The sequence below is a fragment of the Grammomys surdaster genome, unplaced genomic scaffold, assembly GCF_004785775.1.
Source record: "Grammomys surdaster isolate TR1022 unplaced genomic scaffold, NIH_TR_1.0 184, whole genome shotgun sequence".
Lineage (NCBI taxonomy): Eukaryota > Metazoa > Chordata > Mammalia > Rodentia > Muridae > Grammomys > Grammomys surdaster.
The window spans coordinates 1509534-1524304 of record NW_021604629.1 but is presented as its reverse complement, the minus strand read 5'-3'; the positions used below and the strand labels follow the sequence as shown (position 1 = coordinate 1524304).

General features: G+C 40.6%; 1 pseudogene; it reads left to right on the top strand.

Moving 5' to 3' along the window:
* The first annotated feature begins 1696 nt into the window (after window positions 1-1696).
* Window positions 1697-8705, top strand: LOC114621667 (annotated as a pseudogene).
* The last annotated feature ends 6066 nt before the right edge of the window (window positions 8706-14771 follow it).

Below are 14771 nucleotides of genomic sequence, written 5' to 3'. Positions count from 1 at the left end.
TGAGGGAAGCTGACACTGCTTTGGTAACCAAGAAACTGAGACTAGATTGCCCAGGAACCTAGTGGGAAAACAAATAATATTGATTAAAATGAAGAAAAAAAAGTAGTGATAAAATGACTCCTAATGATATTCTGTTTTACATATAAATCAGTGCCATGTTCAGCTATCATCAGAGAAACTACCTCTTGCCAGATATGGGAAGAAACATAAAAGATCCATAGTGAGATACTATAATTAGAGACTTTGGAACACTCAGCCATGAATGGGATGTCTCCATCAAATTCTTCTTCTCAGAGCTCAGGGAACCCCTCAGAGATGGAGAAAGAAAGAGTATAAGGCTCAGAGTGGAAGAAGGTCACTAAGTAAACAAGACCTTCTAAATCAAAAGTAGGAAAGCTTATATGAACTCATAGAGATTGAAGCAGTATGTACAGAGCCAGCATGGGTCTGCATCAGATCCTCTGTGTATATATTGTGGCTTTCAGTTTAGTGTTTATAATGGTATTCCTCAGTGAACAAAAAATTTGAGTCTATTGCTTTGTGCTTTTTCTTAGGCTCCTTTTCTTCTCTTAGTGTGTCTTATCCAACGCTAGAGTAATAATTTGCTTTTGCTTAATTTTATTTTGTTTTGTTACATTTGATTAAATAAATGAAGGAAGGAAAGAATGAACTCTAGCTACCAGGGTAAAGGCTAACAATTGAAGTGTCGTTTATACTGGTTCATAAAAAGAACTATTTTTCTTCAATAGACTATTCCTGGGTATATCAACTACTCCATAACAGGCTTTAAGTGCAGGACTAGTTGACCAAGATATAATGAACTCCACAGTTTCACTGTATACTTTTATTTGGTAACAGTTTGATAGTATTGTTGAGATGCTATGGTTTTATTTTACTTTATTAGTTTGAGTGAATTTTGTTGTTGTATTGGAGTTGTGTGTGTGTGTGTGTGTGTGTATTTTATGTGTTTTAGAAAGAACTTAAAGTTGGGTCAGTAGTGTGGAAAAACTGATCTTGAAGGATGTAAGAGAAGGCAAGAATGTCAAAGGCCAGCTTTGATACCTCATGGTAAAATAAGGATGCCTGAGTGTGGAGTCAGCATTTGGAGGTTGGTCCTAACAGCAGCCAATGAGGGTCAGCACTAGTAGAGCTGACTGGAGCCAGTTCAGAAAGGAACTGGTGGGGGCCACTGCTGCTGCTAGAAGCCAGCAACTAAAGTCAATATTCAGCAGACTTTTCTCTGAGGAAACTAATCTTGTTTCACTGGGGTCAATGAATCTCACCTTTTACCAGTGATAAACTCTCTGAACTCTAAAGTCTTTGGGGTCTAGCAAGAAGGAGAAGAGAAAAAGAGGTAAAAATCACACACACACACACACACACACACACACACACACACACACACGTAAATAGACATACATATAAAAACAGGCACACAATGGGTGGATAAAGGAAAACAAGCTCAAATTATTTCACACATATACATTTATGCAGATATCTATCTATCATCTATCTATCTATCTATCTATCTATCTATCTATCTATCTATCTATCATCTATCTATCTATCATCTATCTATCATCTATCTATCTATCTATCTATCTATCTATCTATCTATCTATCATCTATCTATCATCTATCTATCTATCTATCTATCTATCTATCTATCTATCTATCATCTATCATCTATCTATCTATCAATATCAGTACCATCCTTCTCATCAGAGTCTCTCCCTGCTTTATCACCCCATGTATTTTTCGCTGACCCACTTGGCTTCTGTTGTCATAGGCATTTTATCCTCTGTCACACGCAATATGCTTGTCAACTTCCTAGAAGAAAGAAATGCCATCAACTACTTTGGATGTGGCATCTTGCTCAGGGTAGCTGATTTCATTGCATCAGTTGAATGCTTCCTTCTGACTGCTATGGCTTATGATCACTTCATGACAATCTGCAAGCCATTTCTTTATTCTACTACAATGTCCACACAAGTCATATCCAATTGGTTGCAGGGTCTTATGTATGGGGTTTTCCTTAATACTTCCTTGATAATACATTTCTTTTTCTCTTTTCTGTGAACCAAATAAAATCAATCTTTTTTTTCAGTGTTTTGCTCCTTCGATTGAGCTTTCCTGTTCTGACATAAGTGTCCCTGTAGTTGTTACCTAATTTTCTGCTGGTTTAGGTATTATGATCACAGTGTTTGTCATAGCCATCTTTTCTCTTTATATGCTTATCACATTCCTGAAAATGCAGCCAACTGAGGGTTACTACAAGGCCTTCTCCACCTGCACCTTTCACCTCACAGCAGTCACTGTATCATATGGGACCTTCATATTCATTTGCAATGATGAATTACACCTACTCCACTGACCAGAACAAGGTGGGATCTACATGGTGGTAATCTCCCTCATCTACAGCCTCAGGAATAATGAGATTAAGGCTGTTCTGAAGAGACAACTTTCTTTTTTTCTTGTGCATTTTTTTCATAAGATTTTTAAATTTACATTTCAAATGTTATCCCATTTCCTGGTTTCCCTCCCAGGAATCCCCCTATCCCATAATCCCTTCCCCTGCTTCTATGAGGGTGTTCCCCCACCCATCTATCTACTCCTGCCTCCTTGCCTTGGCATTCCTCTACATTGGGGCATTGAGCCTTCACAGGACCAAGGGCCTCTCCTCCCATTGATGCCCAACAAGGCCATCCTCTGCTACATATGTGGCTGGAGCCATTAGTCCCTTTGTATGTACTCTTTGTTTGGTGGTTTAGCCCCTGGGAGATGTGGGGGTGAGGGAGTCTGGTTGGTTGGTATTATTTTTCTTCCTATGGAATTCTAAGCCCTTCAACTCCTTCAGTCCTTTCTCTAACTCTTCCATTAGGGACCTTGTGCTCAGTCCAATGGTTGGTGCAAGTATCTGCCTCTGTGTTTGTCAGACTCTGGCAGAGCCTCTCAGGAGACAGCTATATTAGTCTCCTGTCCACTTAGTTTCCTGGGCCTTTGAGCTGGGAATCTTCTTTTACTACTGATGTTATTCTTAGATTTGGTATATTTATAGTGTCCAAACTATCCTGGATGTTTTATGTTAGACATATTTCCAATTTGCCATTTTCTTTGACCAGTGTGTCTATTTCTCCTATTGTATCTTCAATGTCTGAGAGTCTCTTTTCTATCTCTTGTATTCTGGTGCTGATATATCTGTAGTTCCTGTCCTCTTTCCTATATTTCTATCTTCTGTATTGCTACAGTTTATGTTTTCTTTATTGCTTCTATTTCCATTTTTAGATATTGAATAGTTTTATTCACTTCTTCACCTGGTTGACTGTATTTTTTGAATTTATTTATGTTTATTTGTTTCCTCTTTAAAAGCCTCTACTTGCTTGATTGTATTTTTCCGGTATTTTTAAAGGATTTATTTGTTTAATTCTTAACAGCTTTATCATCTTCATAAGATTTTATTTAATGTCATTTTCTGGTGCTTCAGGTGTGTTAGGCTATCTAGAGATAACTATAGTAGACATCTGGGTTCCAGTTGTACCATATTGCCTGGCTTTTGTTGATTGTGTTTATGGGCAGGCTTTTAGCTATCAACAAAAATCGTAGAAAAAAATTTCCCTCACCTAAGGAAAGAGATGATTATAAACAGAAAAGAAGCATACAGAATACCAAATAGACTGGCCAGAAAAGAAAAAATCCAAACGTCATTCAATAACCAAAACACTAAATGTACAGAACAAAGATAGAATATTAAACTCGACAAGAGAATAAGACCAAGTAACATACAAAAGTGGACCTATCCAAGTTACACTTGACTTCTCGATGGAGAATTTCAACTTAAGAAAGGCCTGCAAGTGCTAAGAGGAAAACTCATAGCTCTAAGTGCCTACAAAAAGAAACTGGAAAGAGCACACACTAACAACTTGACTGCACAACTGAAAGCACTAGAACAAAAAGAAGCAAATACACCCAGAAGGAGTAGAAGGCAGGAAATAATCAAACTCAGGGCTGAGATCAACCGAATAGAAACAGAAAGAACAATAAAAAATATCAACAAAACCAGGAGTTGGTTCTTTGAGAAAATCAACAAGATAGATAAACTCTTAGCCAGATTAACCAGAGGGCACAGAAACAGTATCCAAATTAATAAAATCAGAACTGAAAAGGGAGACATAACAACAGAAACTGAAGAAATTCAAAAAACCATCAGATCCGACTACAAAGGACTATACTCAACAAAACCAGAAAAGCTAGATGAAATGGACAACTTCCTAGACAGATACCAGGTACCAAAGTTAAATCAGGAGCAGATAAACCATCTAAATAGTCCCATAAACCCTCAGGAAATAGCAGCAGTCATGAAAAGTCTCCCCACTAAAAAAAGCCCAGGACCAGATGGTTTTAGTGCTGAATTCTATCAGAGCTTCAAGGAAGACCTAATACCAATTCTCTTCAAACTATTCCACAAAATAGAAACAGAAGGAACACTACCCAATTCGTTCTATGAAGCTACAATTACACTCATACCCAAACCCCACAAAGACCCGACAAAGAAAGAGAACTTCACACCAATCTCCCTTATGAACATCGATGCAAAAATACTCAATAAAACTCTAGCAAACCGAATCCAAGAGCATATCAAAACAATAATCCATCATGATCAAGTAGGTTTTATCCCAGGAATGCAGGGATGGTTCAATATTCAGAAATCCATCAATGTATTCCACTATATAAACAAACTAAAAATAAACAAACAACCACATGATCATCTCACTAGATGCTGAGAAAGCATTTGATAAAATTCAACATCCCTTCATGATAAAAGTCTTGGAAAGATCAGGAATTCAAGGCCCATACCTAAATATAGTAAAAACAATTTACAGCAAACCAGTAGCCAACATCAAAATAAATGGAAAGAAACTTGAAGCAATCCCACTAAGATCAGGGACTAGACATGGCTGCCCACTCTCCCCCTACCTATTCAATATAGTACTGGAAGTCCTAGCCAGAGCAATTAGACAACAAGAAGAAGTCAAAGGGATACAAATAGGAAAGGAAGAATTCAAAATGTCACTATTTGCAGATGATATGATAGTATACTTAAGTGACCCCCAAACTTCCACCAGAGAACTCCTAAACCTGATAAACAACTTCAGCAAAGTGGCTGGCCATAAAATCAACTCAAACAAATCAGTAGCCTTCCTCTACATGAAAGATAAACAGACTGAAAAAGAAATTAGGGAAATGACACCCTTCACAATAGTTGCAAATAATATGAAATACCTTGGTGTGAATCTAACCAAGCAAGTGAAAGACCTGTATGACAAGAACTTCAAGTCTCTGAAGAAAGAAATCGAAGAAGATCTCAGAAGATGGAAAGATCTCCCATGCTCATGGATTGGCAGGATTAATATAATAAAAATGGCCATCTTGCCAAAGCAATCTACAGATTCAATGCAGTCTCCATTAAAATCCCAACTCAATTCTTCACAGAGTTAGAAAAGGAAATTCTGAAATTCCTATGGAATAACAAAAATCCCAGGATAGCAAAAACTATTCTCAACAATAAAAGAACTTCTGGAGGAATCACCATCCCTGACCTCAAGCTGTACTACAGAGCAATAGTGATAAAAACTACTTGGTATTGGTACAGAGACAGGCAGGAAGATCAATGGAATAGAATTGAAGACCCAGAAATGAACCCAAACACCTATGGTCACTTGATCTTTAACAAAGGAGCTAAAACTGTTCAGTGGAAAAAGGACAGCATTTTCAACAAATGGTGCTGTTTCAACTGGAGGACAACATGTAGAAGAATGAAAATTGATCCATTCTTATCTCCTTGTACAAAGCTCAAGTCTAAGTGGATAAAGGACCTCCGCAAAAAACCAGATACACTGAAACTAATAGAAGAGAAGGTGGGAAAGAGCCTCGAATACTTGGGCACAGGGGAAAAGTTCCTGAACAGAACATCAATGGCATATCCTCTAAGATCTAGAATTGACAAATGGGACTTCATAAAATCACAAAGTTTCTGTAAGGCAAAGGAGACTGTCAATAGGAGAAAACAACAACCATCAAATTGGGAAAAGATCTTTACCAATCCTACATCTGATAGAGGGCTAATATCCAATATATACAAAGAACTCAAGAAATTAGATTCCAGACAACCAAATAACCCTATTAAAAAATGGGGTATAGAGCTTAACAAAACATTTTCAATGGAGGATACTTGAATGGTCGAGAAGCACCTAAAGAAATGTTCAGTATCCTTAGTCGTCAGGGAAATGCAAATCAAAACAACCCTGAGATTCCATCTCACACCAGTCAGAATGGCTAAGATTAAAAACTCAGGTGATGGTAGATGCTGGCGAGGGTGTGGAGAAAGAGGAACACTCTTCCACTGTTGGTGGTACTGCAAGATGGTGCAACCACTTTGGAAATCAGTGTGGCGGTTCCTCAGAAAACTGGACATAGCATTAGCTGAGGATCCAGCTATACCACTACTTGGCATATACCCAGAAGATTCTCAAACATATAACAAGGACATATGCTCAACTATGTTCATAGCAGCCTTATTTATAATAGCCAGGAGCTGGAAAGAACCCAGATGTCCTTCAACTGAGGAATGGATTCAAAAAATGTGGTATATTTACACAATGGAGTATTACTCAGCTATTAAAAACAGTGAATTCAAGAGTTTCCTAGGTAAATGGATGGAACTATGACAGCACCAGCGCTGCCCGCAGTACTGAGCTCTGGCGTAGGCCTTGGGGATTAAAGAAATACTCAGACTCGGGTCATCCGTTGTGAGAGAATGCCAATGCCTTTACTGAGCAGGTTCAATATATATACAGCAAGCCGGGGAAGGAAAAATACAAACTCAGGAAGAAACAGGAACTCAACTGGGGGGCAATAGAATGTCAAGTATAAATTCTCTTCCTGGGGCACCATGTATTAGTCAAGATGTGAAAAAGCAGGAACTCAACTGGGAGGCAATAGGATGTCAAGAGTAAATTCCCTTCCTGGGGCACGATGCCTTAGTCAGGATGTTTTGATCCTAGAGGAACTGCAGAATGTTACTTAGTAGACAGCAGCATATGAAAAGGTTCAGCCAGGGCATAGCAGCCCTTTGGGGTCCTATAGGTCCCCCATTTTTATTTTATAGACGAATAGCTTCTGTCTTAGGTCACCTTCCGTCAATACCAATTACCCGTCATTGGAAATCCCTGCCAGCCTCAGGGCCCCTGTCTTAGGTAGGTAAGGACTTCAAAGTAGTTGCCTGTCATTGACTAACTATTCTCAGTAAATGCTGAACCAAACCTGGGCAGAAGGGTTTTCTCGTGCCATCAACACGAGCACCTGCTTAGTAACTGCCTGGGACTGGATCTGCTGTCTGTGAAGGCGGCAATATCAATCCTGCTGTGGCTGCCTCAAAGGCTAGGTCTCCAAAAGACAAGGACCTCTAGCCCATCCTTTAAGGAGCCTTACGGCCAGTTTGAGTCCTGCTAGAAACCACTCTCCATAAAGAGGCTGCACACAAGTAGTAACATTAATATTAACATAAAGAAATTGTTGGTTTATTAGAATTAGCAGCAGCTTTTCCAGTAGTCTTGGTGGGAGCTATGACCAGTCAAATCAAGCTGCTTATCCCCATTGACATCCGAATTGGGTGGTTCATCACAACGCTCCAGTATGGGTGAGGCTGCGTAGTGACAGGACGAGGCTGTGTAGTGACAGGCACACACAACGCTCAGGAATCCAAACAGGACTTTCAGCACCTTTGGGAAAAAACACAAACAGAACCTCTCACCCTGACTAATACAGTGTCAGGGCCTTTCCATATACCTGATGACAATTCTTTCCATTTCACTAAGCCCAGTGTCTGCTGCAGACAATGCATCCTTATCTACTATTAAAAAATTTAAAATATATAAAATAAGGGATAATCTTGCATGAGGTGAGGTAAACTCCTCCCTTTTTGTTTTTTCAAGATAATTTTTTAAGGTTAAATGTGCTCTTTCCACTATAGCCTGGCCTTGTGGATTATAAGGAACCCCGGTCTTATGAGTAATATTATATTCATCACAAAATTTATTAAAGGACACACTACAATAGGCTGGGCCATTATCAGTCTTTATTTGGCGGGGAACCCCAAAAAGGCAAATGTTTGTAGGCAATGGTTCTTAACATCTTTTATTTTTTCCCCACTGTGAGCTGAGGCAAAAATCATACCAGAAAAGGTATCAATGGTAACATGGACCAAGCGTAATTTCCCAAACTATGGAACATGTGTAACTTCCATTTCCCAAATATCATTGGGTGCAAGACCTCGGGATTCACTCCAAAATTAGGGGAGGATATAAATTGAGCACAGTGAGGGCAATGAGTAACGATTTGAATAGCCTGTTCTTTGGTAATATTACAATGAAATTTTAAGGAATTTGCATTAAGATTAAATTTATTATGCATAGCAACAGCTTTATCATAATTAGTGACTAAATTTATGGCAAGCAAAATTTGTTTGGTGTGAAAATCAGCCTCACTATTACCTTGGGCCAAGGGGCCTGGCAACAATGAATGTCCCCGAATATGACCCACAAACACAGGCAAAGTTCGCTGCCATAAAAGAGCTTGTACCTGCAATAGGCAAGAACAAGTCGAAGACACAGGTGCCACATAAGAAGCAGTCTCCAAGGGTTCCATAATTTGAGAAACATATACACTATCAGTATATATGTTGCAAGCTTCATCTGGGAACAAAGATAGTGCCAATTGTACGGCCTTTAGCTCTGCTAATTGTGCAGAGCAATTGGTCAACTGTAAGGTCTCAACTTTACCTTGGGAAACAACTGCAGCTCTGCCATTGGAGGATCCATCAGTAAATAGTAGGCGAGCCTGATTCAAGGGCTGATTGGAAATAATTTTTGAAAAACCACCGGATGGAGCTTAAAAAACTGACACAACTTATTATCTGGATAGTGATTATCAAATTGACTATTAATGGTACAAACAAACAAAGCCCAATCAACATAATTTTGAGATAAAATTTGGATCTGATCCTTATTATAAGGGGTAATAAACATGTCTGGTTCTTTACCAAATGTTTGTAGGCTTATTTTATGGGCTTTAAATAATAAGGAAACCACTGCCTGTGGGTAAGACAAAACAACCTTGGAGGGTGAAGCTTGTAAGTGAACCCATAAAATAGGGCCCTCTTGCTAAAAGGCACCCGTTGGGGAATGTTCTGATGCAAAAACCACAAATAACAGTTTCCTTGAATAGTCTACATAATTTAAATGAGCTTGTTCTAGAGCTTCCTGTACCATTTTCAAGCATTCCCTGGCCTCTTCATTTAATTGTCTGGGGGAAGTGGGTGATACATCTCCCTTAAGAATATCAAAGAGGGGTTTTAACTGTCCTGTGCTTAATTGTAAGGAAGGTCTTAGCCAATTTATGTCTCCTAACAATGTTTGATAATCATTTAAAGTTTTCAGAGTATCTATTCTAATTTGTAACTTTTGAGGTCGAATTCCCGTTTGTAATAATTCATGTCCTAAATATTGATATGGAAAATTCTTTTGAACCTTCTCGGGGCCAATAACCAACCCAATGGCTTGCAAGTCATTTTGCAGTTGGCATAGGCCTCATAAAGCTCTTTTTCTTCCCTAGCTCCAAGTAGAATATCATCCATAAAATGAATTATATACATGTACGGATGTCTTCTCCTTAATGGTTGAAGAGCAGTTGCCACATAGACTTGACACATGGTGGGACTATTAGCCATCCCTTGGGGTAGCACCACCCAATGTTATCTATGGGATGGTTCCTTAAAGTTGACTGAGGGAATACTAAATGCAAAGCATTCGCAATCTTGAGGATGCAAGGGTATGGTAAAGAAACAATCCTTCAAATCTATCACTAACATCTGCCAATTTTTTGGAATAGCAACTGGTGTAGGCAATCCAAGTTGAGTAGCCCCCATTGGCATCATAGTTTTATTAATTTCCCTTAAATCTTGTAATAATATCTATCTTCCTGATTTTTTCTTAACAACAAATATAGGAGTATTCCAGGGGGATGTAGATGGGACGATATGTCCGGCCAAAAGTTGTTCTTGTACTAATAAATGAGCTGCCTCCAATTTTTCCTTAGATAAGGGCCACTGTTCAATCCACACAGGCTCATTGGATTTCCATGTGATTGGTAGTGGTTTAGGAGGCTCCACAGTGACTTTTAATATAAATTTCCTATTCCAGTTTTATCTTTATGGTGTCTGACTATTTGACATCCTTTGGCCACACTATGGGGTCTTCCTTGTAAATATTTCCCTAATCCTTTCCTAGGAATATATCCTTGCTTTTTCATCATGCCCTGAACTGGCTGTGTTGTGAGGACAGCTCCCATATCTTTAAGTACATCTCGACCCCATAAATTAATGGGGAGATGTTCCAAGACAAATGGTTGAAACCATCCTTCATGTCCTTCCTCATCTTGCCATTTTAAGATCTTACTACTCTTGAGGGGTGCGGCAGCTGTCCCCACGCCTTGTAAGGTAGAAGAGGACCTATCCAGGGGCCAGCTACTAGGCCAAGATGTTTTTGATATCACAGTAGTATCTGCACCAGTATCCAGAATTCCTTTCATAGGCTTTCCATCAACCCAAAGAGTAAGGGTAGGGCGGTCCTCGAGGGTAGAAACCCAGAAGGCAGTAGTCCCTGTGGACCCAAATCCTTCATCTCCTCTAGTATCCTTGATTGCAGCATGTTTAGTGGGTAACTGTGGCAAGAGAACTAGCTGAGCAATTCTACCTCCCTGGGGAATAACTACAACTCCCCTATCCACAGTAACCATAATTTTAATTTCCCCAGTAAAATCTGAGTCTATTACTCCTGGAAGGATCCTAATTCCCTTCAACAAGGCACTGCTGCGTCCTAGGAGAAGGCCTACACTCCCTGAAGGGATGGGGCCATACACTCCAGTACCTAATGCCTGAGGGCCCATTTGAGGTGTTAATACTGCTCTGGTGGAGGAAGGGAGGTCCAATCCTGAGCTTCCTGGGGTACCTATGACAAGGTCTTTGACATAAAGGGATTGGTTTGAGGCACAAACTGAACTGGAGTAGGGGTAACACTGGTGTTCATGGCTCCGTACACTTTGGTTTGTGGCCCCGGAGCAGGCCCCGCTGCCCGTTTCCCGAAGCCAGGAGAGGGTGGCCGTCAACATCTGATTTTGACCTGCATTCATTACTCCAATGGTAGCCTCTTCGGCATCGAGGACACAGGCCAGGACCTGTAATCCCCTTGTTTTCTGGACAATCCCTCTTAAAATGTCCAGCTTGGTCACATCCATAGCAAGTTTTATTCTTGCTAGATCCCTTCTGCACAGCAGCTGCGAGTACTTGTCCCATAATAAAATTTCCATCAATTTCCTTGCAAACTCTAATATAATCATCTAAGGTTTTTGATCTATGTGGTCTAATTGCTTCTTTACACCATTTATTAGCATTTTCGAAAGCTAACTGTTTTACTACGGGTATGGCGGTATCAGCATCCCCAAACAATTTTTCTGCTAGCTGGAGTAGTTTATTCACAAATTCTTCAAAGGGCTCGGAAGGTCCCTGGACCACCTTGGATAGTTGACCTCCAGCCACCTTATTAGGCAAGGCCTTCCAGGCTCTAATGGCCGCAGTGGCAATTTGGGCATAAACGGCAGGATCATAATGAATCTGCTGATGGAGAGCAGCCTATTGTCCTGATCCAGTTAGCATTTCCAAATTTCTTTGGGGCTGCCCTGCCTGTGCATTTAATGTTGCCAAGCTAACACATTGCTCCTGATAGTCTCCCCTCCACAGTAAATAGTCTCCCCCACTCAACGTCGCACAGCACAGTTGCTGCCAATCTCCTGGTGTTAACTTGAAGGTGCTATAGGACTCAAGAATTGCCAAGGTAAAAGGTGCCAAGGCCCCGAAAGAAGAAACCGCTTCCTTAAGGCTCTTTAATTCCTTAAAGGACAAAGGCATATGCTGCCTAAGCATTTGCCCGGGGCCATTGGGCTGAGGGACTTCCATTACAGGGTAAGCATAGTTGGAACCTGTTTTAGAAAAATCACCCCCTTCTTAGGGATGGGTTCCACTACCCACCAATCCTTCTGGGAGCATTCATCATACACCAGAGGAGCAGTGGCCTCCAGAGAGTCCACAGAAGGGTTTTTACTAGGAGGTCTCTCTCCTTTCCAATCCGTTCCCTTTCGGACCTTACATTTCTTTAATCTTTCCTATAAATAAGCTATTTCCTTTTCTAAAGTTTCTTCCTCATCCTCAGAGATGGAGCTATTCTCCACCTCATACAAGGATTCCTTACCTGCATCATCCTGTGTCAATACACGTAGAAAGGAACTCACAATTCCCATGGCGCGATCAAAGCTCACACTCTCATAGTGGTGCTTTCGGTTTAATCCTGCGCCGCTTCTCCAATACGTTCCACTCTCCAAACCAGTCCAGCCGGCTCCTTCCAGGAACGTCCCGTCAGGTTCTCCTCTCTTTCCCAATCTCGGTGGAACCTCCACTTGACAGCGCCGGCGCTGCCCGCGGTACCGAGCTCGGGCGTAGGCCTTGGGGATTAAAGAAATACTCAGACTCGGGTCATCCGTTGTGAGAGAATGCCAATGCCTTTACTGAGCAGGTTCAATATATATACAGCAAACCAGGGAAGGAAAAATACAAACTCAGGAAAAAACCAGGAACTCAACTGGGGGGCAATAGAATGTCAAGTATAAATTCTCTTCCTGGGGCACCATGTATTAGTCAGGATGTGAAAAAGCAGGAACTCAACTGGGAGGCAATAGGATGTCAAGAGTAAATTCCCTTCCTGGGGCACGATGCCTTAGTCAGGATGTTTTGATCCTAGAGGAACTGCAGAATGTTACTTAGTAGACAGCAGCATATGAAAAGGTTCAGCCAGGGCATAGCAGCCCTTTGGGGTCCTACAGAACTAGAAACTATCATCCTGAGTGAAGTAAGTCAATCACAAAAGAACACACATGGTATTCACTCACTGATTATTGGATATTAGCCCAGAACCTTGAAATACCCAAGATGTAGCTCACAGGCCACATGAAGCTCATGAAGAAGGAAGACCAAGTGGGGGTTCTTCAGCCCTTCTTAGAAGGAGCAACAAAATACTCAAGGGAGCAAATATGGAGACAAAGTGAGGGACAGAAACTGAAGGAGGGGCCGTCTGAAGACCATTCCACCTGAGTATCCATCCCATGTGCAGTCACCAAAGGTAGATGCTGATGTGGAAGTCAGGAAGTGCATGCTGATAAGAGCCTGATATGGATATCTCCTCAGAGGCCTTCAAGAGTCAGACATATTCAGAGGCAGATGCTCACAACTAGCCATTGAACTGATCATGGGGTTCTCAATAGAGGAGTTAGAGTGAAGACTGAAGGAGCTGAAAGGATTTATGGCACCATGAGGAGAGCAACAATACCAACCAACCACAGCTCCCAGGGTCTAAACCACCAGCCTGGGAGCACTTAGGGGGGGATCCAGGGCCTCAGCTGAATATGTAAAAGTGGAGGGCCCTGCTGGGCATAGGTGGAAGAAGAGAACCTTGACCTCATGAAGGCTGGATGCCCCAGGGGGTGGGAATTTTGAGGGTGGGGAGGTGGGGGTAGGCAGAGAAGAAGAAGGAGGAGGGGTGAGGGGATTGGGGGTTCCTGGGTGGGTGGTGGATGGGGTAAGGGGACAACATATGAAATGTAAATAAAACATACAATAAAAAAAGAAAGGCTTGCAAACCCTAAAAAACCCACAAATGTCAGTGCAGTCTATTATTTTACCAAAACTTTGAATTATCAAAAATAGAGAAAAAATATATTCCATGAAAAAGACAAATTTAAATAATATCTTTCCATCTCCCACCCTCATGGATTAGCAGGGTTAATATAGTAAAAACAGCCATCTTTCCAAGAGCAATCTACAGATTTAATGCAATCACCATCAAAATTGCAACTCAATTCTTCACAGAGATAAAAAGAGCATTTCTCAAATTCATTTGGAATAACAAAAAATTCAGGGTAGAAAAAACTATTCTCAATAATTAAAGATCTTCTCAGAGAATCACCATCCCTGACCTCAAGCTGTATTATAGAGCAGTAGTGATAAAAACTGCATGGTATTGGTACAGAGATAGGCAAGAAGATAAATGGAATAGCATCAAAGACCCAGAAACAAACCCACTTACCTATAGTCACTTGATCTTTGACAAAGGAACTAAAACCATACAGTGAAAAAAAAAAAAAGACAACATTTTCAACAGGTGGTGCTGGTTTAACTGGAGGTCAGCATGCAGGAAAATGCAAATCGGTCCATTCTTATCTCCTTGTACAAAATACAAGTCCAAGTGGATCAAGGACCTCCAATAAAACCAAATACACTGAAACTAATAGAAGAAACAATGTAGAAAAGCCTTGAACACATGGGCACAGGAGAAAAGTTCCTGAACTGAATGCCAATGGCTTATGCTACAAGATCAAGAATTGACAAATGGGACCTTATAAAATTTCAAAGCTTCTGTAAGGCAAGGGACACTGTCAATAGGACAAAATGGCCACCCACAGTTTGGGAAAAGATCTTTACCAATCTTACATCCAATAGAGGGCAACTATCCAAAATTTACAAAGAACTCAAGAAATTAGACTCCAGAGAATCAAATAACTCTATTAAAAATGGGGTACAGAGCTCAACAAACAATTTTCAACTGAGGAAT